This window comes from Lepidochelys olivacea (genome assembly GCF_965140295.1).
Source record: "Lepidochelys olivacea isolate rLepOli2 genome assembly, chromosome: 3".
NCBI lineage: Eukaryota > Metazoa > Chordata > Testudines > Cheloniidae > Lepidochelys > Lepidochelys olivacea.
In genome coordinates, this window is record NC_140413.1 from 143,056,609 (window position 1) to 143,075,993 (window position 19,385).

At 40.6% G+C, this 19,385-nt stretch overlaps 1 protein-coding gene across 5 annotated transcripts in view; it reads left to right on the plus strand.

The window, feature by feature from the left end:
- Positions 1-39: 39 nt before the first annotated feature.
- CNST (consortin, connexin sorting protein) overlaps positions 40-19,385 on the plus strand; it is a 112,413-nt gene continuing 93,067 nt past the window's right edge. Inside the window, exons 1-4 of one of the 5 annotated variants that reach the window (XM_084625207.1) lie at positions 41-159; positions 710-1,044; positions 1,148-1,208; positions 2,883-2,945. The gene's annotated coding sequence lies outside the window, so the exon portion shown is untranslated. Of the gene's footprint in view, positions 160-709; positions 1,045-1,147; positions 1,263-2,882; positions 2,946-15,158; positions 15,243-19,385 lie in introns of those variants that run through there. The other 4 variants (XM_084625206.1, XM_084625205.1, XM_084625208.1 and 1 more) reach the window with 4 other exon arrangements.

Below are 19,385 nucleotides of genomic sequence, written 5' to 3' on the forward strand. Positions count from 1 at the left end.
CTAGCTTCTCCGCTCTATGATTTTGGGCCGTCAAGTTTCCTCTTCTCTATGGTGCCAGCCCTACGTCGCCGGGAGTCCGCCGCAGAGCCCGCTAGAGACCTCCGCACCCAGCGTCGGCCATGGCCGCCCGCAGCCCTGCCGGGGCAGCCGGGCACCTAGGTAGGAGATGGAGGCTCCTCTGCCTACCCGCCTTCCCCTGCCCGCGCGGAGCCGGGGGCGGGACCCCGGGCGGGGGTCACCCGGGAAGGGGCAGAGGCGAAGGAAGCGGGGTGGCGGCTGCGGGGCTCGGAGCCCGGCTGGCCGCGGCTCTGTGGCGGGCAGAGCGCGGTGCCGGGTCATGGGGGGCGGGGGTGTCGATGCGGGGCGGGGGGCGCGACGTGGAGCCGGGCGGAGGCTCTCACATCAGCCCGCGGGAGGGCGAGGAGCCTGGGGCCGAGAGGCCGCCTCTCCCGGCGCGCAGCCCGCTGCCAGTGCCGCCCTTGGGGACGGGTAGACACCCCGCGGGGCGGCGGGCCGGGGGCTGGGTCTTGCTCTGAGGGAGGACCCCGGCGGGTGGCTGGTCGGAGGGGAGCCTGCGAGGTCGCTGCGCTGCTCTGGGCAGGAGCGCCCGGCGCACTGGGGAGTCCAAAGGCTGGTGAACAGTCGGCGCTAGACATTCACCTCATGTCTGATTTTCATGTGTTTGTTTGGTGTTTGAATGGGTCTGAAGCCATGTAACTTCTAGAGCAATGGAAGAGACAGTCATACATATTAATATGATCTGACTGCAGCACAGTGTGAGTAATGAAAATGTCACCAATGGTTGCTCAACCTTATAAACCAAGTTTCAGAGTAGCAGCCGAGTTAGTCTGTATCCGCAAAAAGAAAAGGAGGACTTGTGGCACCTTAGAGACTAACAAATTTATTTGAGCATAAGTTTTCGTGAGCTACAGCTCACTTCATCGGATGCATGCCGTGGAAAATACAGTGGGGAGATTTATATACATAGAGAACATGGAACAATGGGTGTTACCATACAGACTGTAACCAGAGTGATCACTTAAGGTGAGCTATTACCAGCAGGAGAGGGCTGGGGGGAGGGGGTGACCTTTTGTAGTGATCTTATAAACCAAGATATTAATTACATATTGCTTTCCTTATAATTTAGGAGTTCTGCTGGAGGTCAGCAGATGAAGCTGAAGATTAAATAGGAAGGCTTATTTTAGAAGGTATTTGATTAATTTGAAGTCACCCACTCTACCTCCAAGCCTCTGGAGTCATAGGTGAATGGGCTTCTCGTACTTGTGAATAGGTTCAGTGCCTGCCTCTGCTTCTGGGCCTATCAGAGTGCACTTGACATGATACTTGTCACTTACACTATTGCCCTGTCCACCAGGCTTTGACTAGCAGCTGTGAAACTTCATATAATGGTCATTTTTGCTGTTGCTGTGGTAAAGCTCTAAGGTGCAACATAGGCAATGGAGATGGCTATCTGCATACTCAGGACTGAATTGGTTTAAATGTCCTTTATAATTGGAAGGTATCTTCACAACTGTAAAGTCTAGCAAGTATTTTTTTAAATGAGCTTACATTCTGGAGAAACTGATAGCGTAAACTTTTCCCCACCACCCCGTAGCCAGGGAAAGTATCTTGTTGGTCACTCTTTGTAAATTTTTCAAGTCCCGGAAACAAAATACGACATTTTGGGGTTTGTGCCAGTGCTTTTGACACTTGGAATTCCTTGACCCTTTGGCATCTCCAATCAAATAGTTGATTTAGACCCTGATTCTGCAACTGCATTTGAGTACCATGTTTCAGAGTAACAGCCATGTTAGTCTGTATTCGCAAAAAGAAAAGGAGTACTTGTGGCACCTTAGAGACTAACCAATTTATTTGAGCATAAGCTGATGCATCAGATGAAGTGAGCTGTAGCTCACGAAAGCTTATGCTCAAATAAATTGGTTAGTCTCTAAGGTGCCACAAGTACTCCTTTTCTTTCTGAGTACCATGTTAATCTTCACTGAATCTTAGGGGGAAAAAATCTGTTCAGCTGAGTGCTGTGTAAATTCTCAATCTATTTTTGAATGAGGTTTTTGTTTTTAATTGAGAAATTAGTAACAGAGAGCCCAACAATTTACTGATCATAAAGCGTTCTGTTTTCTTAGAGAAACTGTTTGCTGCTGTCCCCAAATATAGTTTTACTGTGCAATTTTGTATCCTTTGTTTTTAAATGATACTGAGGTGTTCTGCAAACACTTCTTGCCAAATGTAGTGCTTAATACAGAAATAATAGTCCAACTGATGTCAATAGGGTTGCTCAGAGTAGTTGGGACTTATTCCAGGGACTATTTGTATGATCAAGCCCTAAGCTTATTCTGCTGTCCTTCATAGAGAAGACACTACTGTTTTCTTCATATCAGAATTTATTTGAGTACAGGCCTTTCCTTCACTAAGGATTGTGGTTGACTTTAAGGTAAATTGTGCTTCCTTTTAACAGGGGAATTCTGTTATTCTGTTCTCTTTTTATGGTGTAGAAATAAGAACTCTTTTACATCAAGAATTTTATAGCCTTCTGTGTTCTGACATTATGATATAATAGCATTGGTTTTATGATAAGATTTCTCATACTTCTCATCTTTCCATTCTTTTGTGTATTTTGAGAACTGGGAATAGACTCCTATATACCACAGCTACAGTCAAAGAGATTTTTCCTCTATTAACCCTTGTTGTTACTGGGAACATATACATTTTTGGATGAAATAGATAGAATAAACAATATTTGTTTATGGTTAGAACTTACTGTCATGAAGTACCCAAATGTATCTTGTTTTAAATACTTTATATTTACTGAATTGTGTTGCAGAATGAGAGCCTGCCAGATAACTGCATATTGACTCTTTCAGGGCTAAAGAAATCTTGCTGTCCTTACAATATCTTTGAGAAACTATTGAAGTTTTAGGAAAATGGTAAGTGCTGTAATTTTCTTATTTAGAAAATGACTTGAAAAGGTGTATAGTATAGAAAAATAACATGACTGATTGATTGTACGATATACACTTTCTAATTTGTGAAGACTTATACCTTCACCAGGTAAAAAGATTCACATATCTGTGTAGAGTGGTAATCAGTTCATTGTTTTAACAAACTAAGCAGCCTAATGTACTCAGCAGGGGTGCTTCTTGTCAGCCACTCTGAAATTCTTGGTTTCCTTTCATGACTGAGGATTATAAAAACTCGGGGAAGCAAGAGTCCGAGGCTGCTTGGAAACCTGTCTGTGCCATATGACAATGTAAAAAGCTTTCAGGCTAGCATCTTAACCCCTTCTTTATCAGGTTTTTCCCCTTTAGATAGGTTGAGTCAATCTTGCATATTAGTGGGGAGCACTTCTGTGCAGTCTGTGGCTAGAAATGCCAAGTTAGTTGCATTTTGAGGTCTTTTCTGAGCACTAGATTCATGCTGAATGCACCTCATTAATGCAAGCTGATGTGAAGTAAAATAATATCAGGATTACTCCACCTATAATATATTTTGTTTTATGGTGTTTGACATTCTGGCTTTACAGACCCTGCATTGGTCTTGACAACTTGACAATAAAGGAATTAGCTAGCAAAGAAATGAATAAAACTTAATAAACTGGTGGTCTCTGTTCAGTCCCTAATGAACAGATCTGTGTCCAGTGATGCTAGTGGTAGTGTCCGTATCACCATACCATTGGCACTAAGTGGCCAGTCTTTTTGACAGTCTCAGTAGAGAGGACGAGGATTGTGTTGGCATGGAGATTGTCACTTCAGGTATGGGTTGAAGCGCTTTGGCAGTGGAGCAACCTTTTCCATTCCATGTGTTGTATCTGTTCTCTGAATAGAGGGGACTTCAGTCTTCAGAGCTATTAGAGCTGGGACCTTTCACCAGCACTAAATTAACAGTAAATATTCCTTTTGGCCGGGGGGAGGGTGAAGAAAGCATATTTTTGTAACATGCTCCTTTTGACTTGCTGCAGGTTAGAAGCATTCTGAATATGGGCGTGCAAATGAGTGCACTTTCCTTTCCACCCCATTGTGTCTCAGAATTCCTGTTTAGAATTACTACTGAGATGCTTCAACTCACCCTAGTCATCCCCAAAACCTGTTTGCAAACCATCTTAGTAGTTTAACTCTTTGCAGTCCCTTCTGTGCTCATCCCACATATCTTCGTTGCTCTGATGCTGTTCTCTATTTTATCTTCAAGCTAAACCCCTAAAATCTTACCTGACCATGTGTGCACTAGATTTGCCTGTGTCATCCTATTTGATAGAATTTTCTTGTTTAATTTTCTTTGGCAAGTTGTCTTTTTTTTTCACTGTAATTTCGTGACGAACTCCATTGAAAATCTGTTCAGCTTTCATAGAAGATATAATCAGGATACATTTTATTAGAAAATCCCTTTATATGCACTTTATACAGTAATTGTCTAGGTTTTTACCTCTAATCATCTTGTACTTCTGTAAACCCCACCAACCAGAGTATTTGCTGCCTCTTGATAAAATGGGCAGCCAGTTGATTTCATTGTAGAACCTGGAATATCACTGTTATTGAATTTTGTTAGTTAATGTTTTGCAACTTGGAGTATACATCTTAAAGAATTCTTTCCTAATGGTTAAATCTTTGAATTGTGTGTACATTTTACCTTGCAATTAGAAAGCAATGCTGTGATGCTTTAGACCAGGGGTTCTCAAACTTCATTCCACTGCGACCCCCTTCTGACAAAAATTATGACACCAGGAGAGGGGGACCGAAACCTGAGGCTGCCCAAGCCCTGCTGTCCTAGGTGTGGGGGCAAAGCCTGAGCTCCAACATTCCGGGCAGGGGGCCAAATCTGAAGCTCAAAGACTTCAGCCCCCAGGTAGGGAGTCTGTAGCCTGAGCCCTGCTGCCCAAGGCTGACAATCTTGGGCTTTGGCTTCAGCCCTTGGGCCTAGCAAGTCTAATCCAGCCCTGGCATCCCCATTAAAATGGAGTTGTGAACTACTTTGGGGTCCCAACTCACAGTTTAAGAACTGCTGCTTTAGATCAGTCTCTCATTGCTAAATGCATGGAACAGGAGTGTATCTGTTCTGCAGCTTTTGAATTACATTTGCATATTGTGATCAACCCATAAACTGGATAGCCTCTGTCTAGAAAGCTGTAGAGAAGGCTTGTAAATTATTCAGTAATACAGTGGCAACTTCTGATATACATGTCCTTGTGCCCTTGCAGAGGTATTTGAAGTTCACAGTATGGAGTTTTCACATTTGGCCATAGGAACATTTTAGGTCCTTGACTAGTTAAATGCATTTACCCTGATTTCTTTAGAGGCTGCTTAATTTATCTTCTAATTTTATATCTTTCCATGGGATATTATTCAAATCTCTTACTTTGGTTCCTAGAGGCAGCATTGTCTAGTGGTTAGAGCAGCATGGTACTGGGAATCTAGTTGTGTGTAATTTTATCCTAGCTCTGCTGCTGTCTCATTGTCACCTAATCTCACTGTGCTTCATATTTCCATCTGTAAAATGGAAGTGATTCTTGTCAAACCTCCCTTGCAGTGGTGTTGTGAAACTTTTTATTAATGTTTGTGAGGTGCTTTGAGATCCTTGTATGGAAGGCTGTGTATATTATTAGTTCCACAGGAAGCCTTTTCTGTGGAAGTAATTTTTCATGCAGATAACATCACACCCATTTTAGTTGATCTTTAGCTATCTGGACATAGGGGTGTTTATTTTTAATTATAACTTCTGTTCAACAAAGGAGACCTTTACTAAACAAGTCATGTACTTGACTTTTAATAGAATAAAAATTAAATCTTAAAAACTTGTCCATGAAACCTTTCCAAAAACTTCTTGCCAAAATTATTAGAAAGACAGTAGCCTGCAACATCTTAGACAGTTAGGACCAAAATCATATGGTTTAGTCACTGCTCACAGGAAGAGAGATAATCTAGACATCAATCAATTCGGGCCAAATTCATAACTGGCATAAGTGGCCACAACTCTATTAATGTCAACCTTTTATGCCAATAATGGAATTTGGTTTGTTTTTAAGATGTAGTTGGCTCACATGCTTGCTTCTCTCAGGTTACACATGATTGAGATGTCCTTTCTGAGTGTGATCAGTGTGAATATGGTATAGTCAAATTTTTCAAATTCTGGTACCTAAAACAAGGGCAACTAAATCCATATCTGTCTATCATACTTACGTGGACTTCATTACCATAGCATCTGAGTGCCTCAGAAACTTTAATGTATTTATCCTTATAACACCCCTGTGAAGTAGGGCAGTACTATTATCCCCATTTTACAGTTGGGGAACTGAGGCATAGAGAGGCTAAATGATTTGCTCAAGGTCACACAAGAAGTTTGCATTAGAACAGCGCTCCCTAGTCCTAGACTAGTGCTCTAATCACTGGACTATCCTTCCTTTCCAAATAAAATAAATGACAGTTTTTCAGAGACGTTGAATAGCCACTACTCCCACTGAAGTCAGTTAGTGATGCTCCATAACAGTAAGTAGTAATTTTGAAAATTCCTCGGGTTGGGCCTGCAGAATTAGTAATAGAGAGACTGTACCCTGGTAAACTCTGTAGATAATGCCTGCAGGCCATAACTGTTTCATAAGGTGTTACATTCAGATGTCCTCCGTCCCTGTCCTTATGTTTGCAGCCTGTGGTATGGTATAGAGACTAGAAGTTGTGTTGTCCATGTTGATTGTTTGTTTGAATTAGTCAGAAGCTTTTAATACCACTGATCATGAGGTTTTGTTTCCTTAACTATGAAACCAGGCATGAGTGAATGGAAATAGTCTTGAAAAGTTCTGTTCTTATTTCAGACAGGTATTTCTGGGTAACTTCTCATCTTCCCTTCGAGATCTCTTTTGAAAGATGGTATTCTGTCACTTCTAACTTTCAACGTATATGTGATATTGGTGGCAAGGATAGTGAGGCATTTTGGACCATGGAATCAGCAGTTTGCCAAAGGCATTCAACTCCTACTTTCCTCCTAATCTAATCCAGATGGTACAGTATATCAGCTTTCTCAGTGCCTGGCTGAGCTAAGGATTTAGCTGAGAGTGAGCTAGCTAATGCTCAATTCAGATAAGACAGGTAGTACTTGTTAATTGGAGTTTACTGAGGGTGGTTTTCTTGCCTTTGTCAAGGAAGGTTTCTCAATCTTGGAAGACCTTTAGATCTTGATTTGCAGGTGTTCAAAACAGCATTTTTTTCTCAAGGATTAAAATAATTTATCTCAATGTGGAGCTTTCTACAGTTATCCATGCTTGTATCTCCTTCAGATGGTATTATGTTGATCTATCCTTAAAGATATTTTCAATACATAAATTATTTTTCACACATGGATGAGGTATTTATGTACTTAGGTTTGTTGGATAGAAAGTTCTTAAATTTTATACTCTATGAAAACTGCTGCTGTCGTACGCATGTAATTTGTAAAGTGTAAAAAAAGCTGAAAAGGGCTGAGAACTTGAACACTGGATGATAACAGACTGCAAATCACAGTGATGACTGAACTTGCTGATAGTCTGAACAAATAAGAGTTCTCAATTATGCTTGTAGCTATTTCCAGCATTTCACGCTAACTCAGACATTCTAGGCTTCAAAGTGACACACAAAAAAATGAGTGACAATCCTGGAATCTCAATTTTTTTATATTACATTTTGTATTTGTACATGTATTCAGAGACGTAACAATGGACACCTTTTTAAAAACTGAAAATATAATGCAAACTTGGCTTAAAGAAAAACTTCTTGTGGGCTTGCCCAATAGATGTTAAATTCTTGGTTCCTTTAGCTGTAAGTCTTGGGATCTAAGAACACAAACAAAATGTGGAAAATCAGCAATGGGTCTAACTGCCAGTCTTTAGCAATTGCACTTCAAAATAGTGTTTTACTATGGACAATAACAAGGAATAAAACCATTAGTACACATTTAAAAAACAAAAACCAAGGGTCAAATTCTGTTCTGCTATATCAGTTTAATTCACAATGTAGCTGAATGCAGAATTTGCCCCAATGAAACTTGAAAAGGGAAAATGTCAAGTATTTTTATAAAACACAAAAGTAAAAACTAGCTATACATAAGTGTCTGAAAATACTTTGCACATTTGAAAAGATTAAAACAATAATGTACTCTGTTTGTTCATTTTTAAAAACAGTTGGTAGGAATTATCTTCTCTCACTGAGGGCTGGTCTACACACTTTAAGCACTAACGTAACTTGGGAAGTTGCACTGATTTCCTTAACACAGGTTTTGAACTGTTTTAGTTAAATCTGTGCTCTAACTGTGTGTATCAGACCTAATACAGTTCGACAAAATGGCAGGCATCAAGAACATTACTGTGTCATTTCACACCTGCTTTTCCTTCTCCACTTCTATTATTTAAAACACTACTGATATTTGAGTGTAGGTTATTTTTAAAGAGGTGTGGTTTTTGTCCATTTGATGATGTAGCCTTACAGTATTTTACAGCAAAAACATCATCATCGTAAGGATAGGAGAGTAGATTTTGTCTGGTGTATTTTCAGGACTGCTTCTCAGAGCTGTGTAATTAGTAGAACTCGGAAAATTAGACCTTGAAAACAGCATATGCAGGCTTCTTCTCAGAAGACTCCTAGTGATTTACTATTCCTGATATATAGATATTATAAATATAAAGATTAAGTGCCAGTAAATGTCACTTGACAGATATCACTATAACACTAGAAAGTGACAAACCACTAAACTGTGTGTATGCCCGGACATGTTGTTTGAAAATAAACTGGAATTAGACAAACCACTGTTGTTTATGTATGCTTTGTGAGGAATGCTCAGATTTCACATGTTCTGAGAGAGAACTACTAAACAGAATATCTGACAAAGGAAGCAAGAGACTCTTCAGGGGTTATTTGAATCTGCACTGCATTCTTTCATAGAGGGAAATATAGCCAGCTGACATACATACTCAAAAGGCTATTAGAAATTGTCCAGTAGTGAGGATATCCATTAATGAGATTGTACATGACAAGATTATCCTGTGATGAGATAAATCACGATTGAGTTCGTGCTGCGAGGCAACAGTCCAGAGTGGTAATTATCTCTGTAGGAATGGAAGGTTGGGTGGTGAAACTGTAGCCTTAAAATAATTTTTGGTCCTTCAAAAAAAAAAAAAAAAACTTAACCATTCTGAGAGGATTTTCACCCTTGAGTCTTGTGCTTCTAGCACAAGCTAGAACAGAACTTCCCCAGCTGGAAGTTTTTTAGCTTTCTGAGGCAATGATAGTTAAATGAGACACTACCATCTCTTCTTCTTCCGTGTGCTGTCTTTCACAAGCACACAGCAATGAGTTGTGCATGATCAGCTAGCACTATCATAGCATCTAATACTTTCCTTCTTGAGCAGGGGTCTCAAACTCAAATGACCAGGAGGGCCACATGAGGACTAGCACATTGGCCTGAGGGCTACTGCACTGTCTCCCCCATCCCCGCCCGCTGCCATGCCCCCACTCCACCCCTTCCATAAGGCCCCAACCCTGCCCCACTTCTTCCCACCCCTTCCCTGCCCCCATTCCAACCCCTTCCCCAAAATCCCCACCTCAACTCCGCCCCCTCCCTGCCCCCAGGGGGTGCGGCAGGGGTTCGGGGTGCAGGAGAGGTGTGGGGTGTGGCAGGGGGTTGGGCTGCAGGAGGGGTTCGGGGAGTGGGCTCCAGCCTGGCATGCTCCCTGCCTGCCTGCCCTGCCTCCGTGCCACTCCAGGAAGCGGCTGGAAAGTGTTGTGGGGGGAGGGGGCAACAGGGATCTGTGTGTTGCCCTGACTGCACCTCCAGGCACTGCCCCGTGCAGCTCCCATTGGCTGGGAACGGGGAACATTAGTTGTGGAAAAACTACACCTAAACCAAATGATTGAGCATACTTTTTTTTAAAAGCAGACCTTTCCCTTTATAAGGGTATATGAAGTTTCCTTGCCATTTAGCTCTTGTAACAATATGTTAGTTAAGAATTGTCATTTTTAAATGAACGCAGTAAACCAGAGATGGTGTATTTCATGTAGTTTGACTTTTTCATATTGTCATGAAGCCGCACTTTAGGTGATGCTTTATAGGCTTATACCTGTGCTCACTATATATGCTTTATACGCTTATACCTGTGCTTTCCCATTCACTTGTACTCTGTAACCACGTTAGCTCTGGCTAATATTCTTTGTGTGGGTAAAATGAATATTCATGTTATATAATAGGCTCAACTGTGTCTAACCATATAGTACCATCTTGTCTGGTGCAGACGAGTTACACTGAGTTTTCATTTTGAACTAATGAAAACCATTTGAAATAGACTGTGTTCTCCTGCAAAACTTACTATGATAGTCATTTAAAATTGAGAAAGGAGTAAGGGGAACCACTGAAAACTTAGGTCCTTGAAGGTTTTGGTTATCAATAATTGGCTTCATGCGAACACTGAAGTTTTGTATGAGAGAAGCAAACTGATTTTAAAAAAAATCCAAGTTCACAGCCAAGCTTACTTGGCCGTTATATCACTAACCTTTAAATAAAAGGTCTCTTAAAAACACTAATGTAACCCTCCCCCACAGACACCTCAAAAAAACCCACCAGAGTTTCATTTTTGCTGACTCAACCCAGCCATAATTTTCGCCCACTTTTTATTAAATGGTCAGAGACTACTATTACTTGACTTATTATGCTCTGGTTTAAGACTAACTGGTGCTGCTGTTGAAAACATTTTGGTAAACTTTGCACTGTTTGACTTGATAATGTCCACTTGAATGTTGAGTCTTAATTCTACTAGTGCAGTCACTAGTTTTACAACAGTGAAAAAGGATAACTCTCAAATAGCTAAACTTCCTGGAATGGTAGGCTTAAATCTTGGTAGGGTCAGCCGAGTCTTTCATTCTTCTGAGGTAGACAATTCCCAGCAACAACAAAACAAATTGTTAATAAAAAGTTAACGGTATTGCAGTACTGTAACTTCAAAAAATTAAACGCAAATTGTGACAGAAGCAGTCAATATGATTGCTGAAAGTTTTGAGATTTAAAAAAGTGAATGGAAATAGAAGCAGAGGTAAATAAACAAAAAATAGTCAGTTAAGGTTTGCAGCGAAAAGATATGGGCAGTCAATGAGCTGATGAAAGTCAAACAAGTTAAGCGGAATAAGAAGGCTGACGTAATATAAGGTGGGGGTTGGGAGTGGTAAAAAGGAGAAAATGAAAAAATGAGATGGGGAACTAAATTAGTGATTTTTAAAATGGCTAAGATATTAAACTTCTTCTTTAAAACATCCTTTGAAAAGAAAAAAGCTTGAAGGGAGAGCCTATAAAAATAACTATAGGGAAAGAGACGGTAAGGGAATATTCTTAGGCTCTCCAGGCCAGTTCCTGCACCATAAGTCAATGGGAGGTTTGCATTGACTTCAATAAGTGCAGGAGCAAAGTCCTCAGATGGTATGGTGATGGCTTGGATAAAAAACTTGGATACCTGGAAGATTTGAACATATGCATGCCTGGATGATATGCATTCTTAAGGGAATTAATGAACAGATTTAGTCTACCGTGGAGTATTTTTCTTGAAACACAGACAACTGGGGAGGTACCAAAGAAAACCCGCGACCATGCCAATGTTCCAAAACACTGATCTGTAAATAGAGCTTCTGTTTTCAGTAAAATAATGGAATAAATATGTTTTTAAAAAGTAAATGTCAGATATCAGAACTGTGTGTAAGAAGTAACATAAGTTGATAAAGAATCAATCTTGCCAAAAAACTTATGCTATTTTTGATAGTTAAATAAAAATGGATGATGATAACACAGTAGATTGAAACATTTGAATTTTAGTTAGGATTTCACAGCAGTATGAAATGTTTATTTAACAAGTCAATGCAAACTGGCTTGGGTGCAGTCGCTTGTGAACTGAAAACTCAGGCATGTAATCAAAGGGTAATGTTAAACAGCAACATCTGGGGAAAGCGTGGATGGTTGACTAGCCAATCATACGGATCAGTATTAGATCCAGTATTATTCAACATCTTTGTTAATGATAACGTAACTGAAAATAAACAACATTTTAATGATATTTGCAGATGATGCTTGTCATAGATACTCTTGCTGGAAGGCTGCAACATAATATTATTGTATTTCCTAGAATTCAGAATAACACGCACAAACCCAAAACACAGAGAGAAAATGGCACGCCTCCTAAAGCGGAAAGGCACAACTCACCCCCACCTTGCTTTAAGATGGCTTTTTCTGTACTGACTCTGATCACGCACTTTGTGACACAGTCCCTAGCCTGCAAGCATGACCAGGACAACACTCCACCGCATACTCTTAGGGCAGAGGTTTTCAACTTTTTTCTCTCTGAGTCTTCCCCCATCCGGAACATGCTATAAAAACTTAACAACCTACCTGTGCCACAACGACTGGCTTTTTTGGCACATCCAATAGATTAAAAGGCAGGGCCGGTGTTCAGGGATAGCAAGCAGGGCAATTGTCCCATGAAGCTAATTTGCTCAGGCTTCGGCTTCAGTCCTGGGCCCCAGTGAGTCTAACACCAGCCCTGCCGGTGTTTTAATTGTGTCTTATTGCTTTGGAAATTAAGTTTAAAATTTTGTTTAGGACATGCTACTTCCAACAAGCTGCATAAAATAGCTCACAGGTGAAACTAATTGTGCTGCTGGATAATTTGTAACTAAAAAGGCACTGCCTCTCATACTGTGGGTGTCTCTAGTTAGTGTGTTGTTTGGAGCTTAAATTGTAGGCATCTCTTAATGGCTAGTCATGAAAATCCTATGTTTAACTACATTCCATTGTAGTATTATTGAGCAACAACCATCACATTTTATAATCAACTGATCTTACAGATGTCATATGGTGATCATGAATTGAAAAAATCATCTGTGCAATTGAATGACTGGATTACTTATATTTTATATGCCTTAACTTCTCTCTGAAGGCAGGGCTAATTGAATTTTGGGTTGAATGGACAGTAATAGCTAAGAGAGGATTTCCTTCCTACTTTCATTGCTGCTAGTGCCTTGGATAAGGCAGAGGAGGATAAACCTAGTACTGAAACCTCATTCATTATTTAATTATTAGCTTGCTATGTATCTTGTACTTCATTATTATTTTATGTGGCACAGAAAGCATGAGACATACAATTGAGTTATGAATTACAGTACAATTTTCAGTTCACTGTCAAATATATGTTTTATGTGTATGGCTCATTTAGAAATACCCCAAAACTGTGATTCCTTTAATTTACACTATATTCGGCAAAGCAGGTTAGTTATTTGAGTGGGAAAGCTTCCTGGGTCTTAGCAATAATAATTTTCTGTACATGCATGCACACGCAATACTCCACTCTCCTCCTCGCTATTCCTCTTTCCTTTGGGTAACTCCAGTCAGTGTCTAACCTTGGATTTCTTAATTTGGAGTGAAGCCCAGAGAAGTAATAAAATTTGCGCTTCTGGGGATAGGGAAAGAGGCACTGAAGCTTTCTGGAGAAAACTTAAGTGTGAAGATTTAAGAGGAAGGAAAAAGTATTCAGAATATAACAAAGAATTTCAGAAATGCAGATCAAATGCAGGTCTTGGAAACATCTGATTTTATTCTTTAGTTTAAAATTCAGTTATTTCCAATAAATATATAGTGACTAATACAATATTAATGGTGTTGAAAAGATCAGAAGACAAGCATGTGAAGTCTGTAAATATATTTTGTAGTATAAGATGAGTGAACTCCTAAATGTTAAGGTTTTGATCATCAACCAGATGTTCCATGTGTGACAGGGCTAACTGCACTGTTGACCCCTCTTGGTTTCTCTGAGTGTACCTCCTCAGGTGTTTGACCTCATGCTTTTACCTCTCTCAGGGCAGAATCACATGATTCTCCCAATCTCAAACTGGGTACTGACTTGCAGTCCCCTTTACATCAACCATGATCACTGCAGCAGGTTTTGCTTCGGCTCAGACCCTGCAGTTCTGTTCCCTTCAGGGGCATGATAGTGATATCTAGTAACCAAACAGCTTTCTTAAAGCAAAGTATAATATATTTAGAACAAAAGCATTTAAGGGAAGAAAATGTAATGCTTGCTTTTCTCTAACACTTACCATGCCCTGCGTATGAGAAGGCACACTTCCTTTCAACTCCTCTCTACCGCCTGCCTCTTTCTGTGTCAGCCTGTCCCCTGAACTGCTGTTGACAACTGCCTCCCTCCCATCACCACCACACCCTGGAATCAAAGCACTAACTGTTTATAGCCCTTTCATCTGGTAGGTTCCAGCACTGTGAAACAAGGTTTACAACATTATTGAAGGGAGATAATTTCCCAAATCCTGTATCTACAGCTGGGCCCCTTTGTCTTTCTGGTGGACTCTTAGCTGTTCTTATCTGGGAACCCATTCTGTTTCCTTGTTCTTCTCAGAGCCCCAATATAAGTTAGAACAATGGATTCACACCGGAAAGTCTTATAACCAAATATAGAATAATTTCGTCTCACTGACCTGGTCACATAGTGTTCATACCATTATTGCATATCAATATACACAGAATAATATACAGCGATTCCTGCACTATTCATAATATTATTGCATGTCATATGCATTTCGGTCACACTACGTACTTATTTCTCTCAGGTGCTGGATGAAAAACAGCTGGCTCATGTTCACCCTTGGTAAAATGGTGATACTAGTTGGGAGAGGACAATACTTCAAGGAAATGCCTCAAACTGTTATCCTCTACTGTGGGCATTCTCTCTGATTATCCACGTAATGTAGAGTTTGTCTTATTGGACTCTGCTGCTCTTAGACGCTCAAATAGTGATAGGGACCAAAAATGCCCTTTTCTATCTTCAGGTAGCTTAAAAAATGCCGTCATTCTTCTCTGAAGAGACTATCAAAATGATCTATGCTTCAGGTTATATTACTGCAATACACTATCTGTTGCACAGAAGGCCCCACACAAGCTTCAGGATGCAGCATGGTCCAGTGGATAGGGCATCAGACTAGGAATAAAAAAACATGGTTTCTGTTACCTGACCTTCCGGAGATCGGTTTTGTCCTTTGGCAAGTCACTTAACCGTGTCTAAGTTTCACCCTCTGTAATATGGGGATAGTATGCTTAACCACATTGTGTGAAACTCTCTAGGCCTAATGGAGGATGTTCTTGGTGGCAGATATTTGGCTATAGAAGTGCCATGAATATTCCCTGAGCCTTTCCTATTTAAAGAGTCGTATGCAAGAACCATCTTATAGGTACAGTAACTCCTCACTTAACGTCATTCCAGTTAATGTTGTTTTGTTGCTGATCAATTAGAGAACATGCTAGTTTAAAGTTGCACAGTACTCCCATATAATGTTGTTTGGCAGCTGCCTGCTTTGTCCACTGCTTGCAGAAAGAGCAGCCCGTTGGAACTAGCTGGTGAGGGCTTGGAACCAGGGTGTGCCGGCAGCCCCCCTATCAGTTTCCTGCTCCTCTAAGTTCCCTGTGCGGCAGCTGCTCAGCAGGCTATCAATTGCTGGGCAGTTGAGGTGTCACTTCCCCCACTACCATGTGCTGTTCCTGTCCTCTGTCTCAGAGCTGCTCTTGGGAGCCTCCTGTTTGCTGTGTGGGGCTGGTCGGGGGGAAAGAAGGGTGCTAATGTCAGGGTGTCCCCCTTCCCCTGCTCCTTTACCCCATCTCCACAGAACAGGAGGGATGGACATTACAGGGCTCAGGATGGAGGGAGCTTGCTGGCAGCAGCTGCTGTCTCAACTTGCTGATCAGCTTAAAAAGGCAGTGTACTTAGAGTGGGGTCAGCATACTTAAAGGGGCAATGCTGTCTCCCCTCCCTCCATTCGTGCTGCCTTGTAGAGTGCCAGGCTACATTAACAACAATGTGTTAACCCTTGAGGGCTCCACCGAGTGCCAGTTCATCATTTAGCAGTAAGGCATTCCCTGGGAAATATGCCACCCTCTTCCACCCTGACTTCACCACCTCAGCCAAGCTTCACACTTATCATTGCTATATACAGTATTAAATTATTTGTTTAAAACTTATACTGTATGTATGTATGTATACGTCTCTTTTCTGGCGAAAAAAATTTCCCTGGAACCTAACCCCCCACCTCCCATTTACATTAATTCTTTTGGGGTAATTGGATTCACTTAACATCGTTTCACTTAAAGTAGCATTTTTCAGGAACAACTACCATGTTAAGCGAGGAGCTACTATAATAATTATTCAGTAAGAATTAAAAAAAGAAAAGCACAGTAATACGACACAAAAACAAGCAATTTTAAAAAATCAGTTGAAGTAAAGTATCCTAAAACAAGGGACAGTGAAGAGTATGGTCCTTTGTGAATTGAAATGAATCAATTTTAAATATAGTGCCAAGATACCCCAGTGAAGAGTGGTTTAGAAATGCATAACCATTGTTTGCTTCTTTGTTTTTTTAACTTGAAAATATATCTAATTTCCTCCTTTCTAATTTTGTCCTTTTGTCATTACTCCTTGGATTGGACTGGAACTGTAATTACCATGTCTGGTTTTTATTTTTAACAAAGGCATTAGTCTGTGTGACAACTTGAATCAAAGCACTTTTGTTTTCAGCTCCACTTGATGTCAGCACAGTTCTGTTCAGTGCTGGCTTTTTCTCAGTTCAATAAAGCCAGCAAACTTTGTGCAGGAAGAAGGTCTACAATATGTTGTCTATTTATTGTTTATATGCTGCTATTGTTTTCAGTGACAAACTGTGAAATACTTATTCTCTGGTAACAGTTAATTACTGTGTTTCATTGCACCAGTGAATTAATTTCATTTTTCTTTATTGGGGAAATATTTCTGCAACATGAATTCAAACTGGATAATTAAATGTTTTAGACAGATCTAGACTCCATTCCTGCAGTTCAGAGAACCTAGGTGTACTGCTGCACCTGCACCAAGCCTTATTAAAGTCGGTGGAGCTCCACATGAGTGCAGAGAATAGCAGGACTGGAGCCATAGCTGGGTTGGTAGCGTAAAATAAATAAAAATAAAAAAATCCGTAAGTTTCTATTTGAAAATTAACATCCCAGCACTGCCCTAAAAGAAATTGTTGCTGCAGGAATTCTTTCCTGGATTTTTGTTCACTCATTCTGTGAGCAGTGTGAAGGCCTGTGGGAAGGCATATACTTTTAAAGACCAGTTTTACTGTGACAAGTAACAAATTTAAAATCATGAAGCAACAGAGTAGTTGGTCCATGTTGGATGCAGACATTCATTGGTACCTCTTTATAAAGAAAGTATAGTTTTTCTGTTGTAGCTAGACATTAAAATAATAGAAGGTGATTTAATTTTTCTTCCTGAAAATTTGCTCCTTCCATGTGGAATGTTTTTTGAAAGAAAGGTGTAGTCTAGTGGTATAAACAAAGGAGTGGAGCCCAGGTACCTCCTAAATTTTAATCATAGCTTTTACAGTGATTCCTTTTTGATGCTGGACAAGTCACTTTTAGTGTCCTCGTGTGAAAAGGGGGTATTAGTACTTTATATGCTGTTGTGAGAATTATTTAATATTTGTAAAGCCCTTTGAAATGGAAGAAGCAAAGTATTAAAACATTCGTGGAATAATTCTGTGACTTTTCTTTGTTCTTAATGATTACAGTGTGCACTGGCTTTCTTTGGTTAGTTTTTTTAAAAACAGTTTTTCATTTAATAGGAAGGATAGAACTAATTGAGATAATCTCTGATTTGAACTGTGTACTTGATATTTCTAAATAGACCTGGATGATGGCTGAGATTGTAATTAGCATTGCGTAGGTAATTCTATGTCCAGGTGTTACATAAATAATAAAATACTATACCTTCATTTAATCAAATTACCACCTGCCCAAGAAAACTGCAAACATAAAATGCATAATTATAAACAATTTACAGACCTGTAAATCCCAGTCTCAAGACAGAGGTTGAGTTTGAAGAGAAATCTTTTATTATTTTGAATAGAGACATGATTATCATTTATAAATCAACATAACTTTAGTATCCCTAAAGATTATTGTAACGGAGGACACTCGCCTCTCTGTGAATGCCTCTTGTCGTCTGCGTGTGGTGCTGCTACAATCTTTTTTTTTTCTCCTGGCACCCCCTGTAGGTTGTCGACCTCATTAGGCGGGTCTTCAATGGCTGAGCCCTCCGGTCAAGTCACACAGTCAATATTAATCCTTTCTGGGTATTCAAATTCAAAACAAATACAAACAAAAGTCTTCCAATCCCTGGCTCAAGATGGGCTCAGCCCCTCCTTCCTGAAAGTGTCTTTTCTCTTCAGTCCCTTTTGGGCTCCTTTAAATCTAGCCCTCTGTTTGGGCTTCTAAAGGAAACATATCCCCATCTTAGTACTTAGTAGGGTGACAAGACAGCAATTGTGAAAAATTGGGATGGGGGTAGGGGGATAATAGGAGCCTATATAAGAAAAAGACCCAAAAATCGGGACTGTCCCTATAAAATCAGGACATCTGGTCACCCTAGTACTTAGTGAAGAGTCCCACCAGAACTGCCAGTTTACTGTCACCAGGGCCTTCAGGCCTGTTTTGGGGGCCCTTTTTTGGGGCTTTTAAACTAGCTGTGTCTCCTTTCTAGGGCTTAGGCCACTCCAGCACTGGCTGGTGGGAGAACCCGGGCCTGCCCACTCCTCTAGGTCCCAACCTAGAGATTCTATAGATAGTGGTCACATGCTGCTTCCTTTACTTGGTTTTTGCTGGGCCTCTTCCCACCTGGCCTTTTCACCTCTGTCCATTACCTTCGGGCTAGAGCTCTCAGGTCCTTTCGCTCCCAGGTTTAGCAAATGCAGCACACTGAGCTCCTTTTGTCCAGAGCAAAGCACCCTTCTGCCCCTCTGGCCCCAGCTAGGAACTGACCTGCTCAGACCTGCAGCTCCTTTTATCTGAGACTGCTGCGCTCTGATTGACTGCATTTGTGCAGCCTTTCTAGGCAGGCCTGGGGGACCCACCTTCACTGCTCCTTTCTTGAGGAGGGATGTAGTAGGACCTTAAGGCTTCTAGCAGGGCGCCTGGAAGGGCCAGGTACACCCAGTCACAATTATACTCTAGTGTTTTTTAGTAACTTTTGCTATTCTTTCTGGTCTGATTTATTTCTTGTTCTTCCCTTTTAACTCCTCATTTCAGCATTATTTCTCTTTAAGGTCTAAATGTATTTGAACAAGGTGCTTCCCACTAGATGTACAGAATCATTTTCTTGACAGTGATACTCTCTGAGCTGCCTCCTTCACCTTAAGATCTTTCCTTTCCTTTTGAAATGCAAAAAATGACATTTTTATAAGTTTAAATGGCAAAAAAAGTACATAGATCTGCTTTCCACCCAAGTGGGCCTGCCTGACAACTCATTAACCTTCCAGCATTGACAGATACACAACACTTTTCAAAGA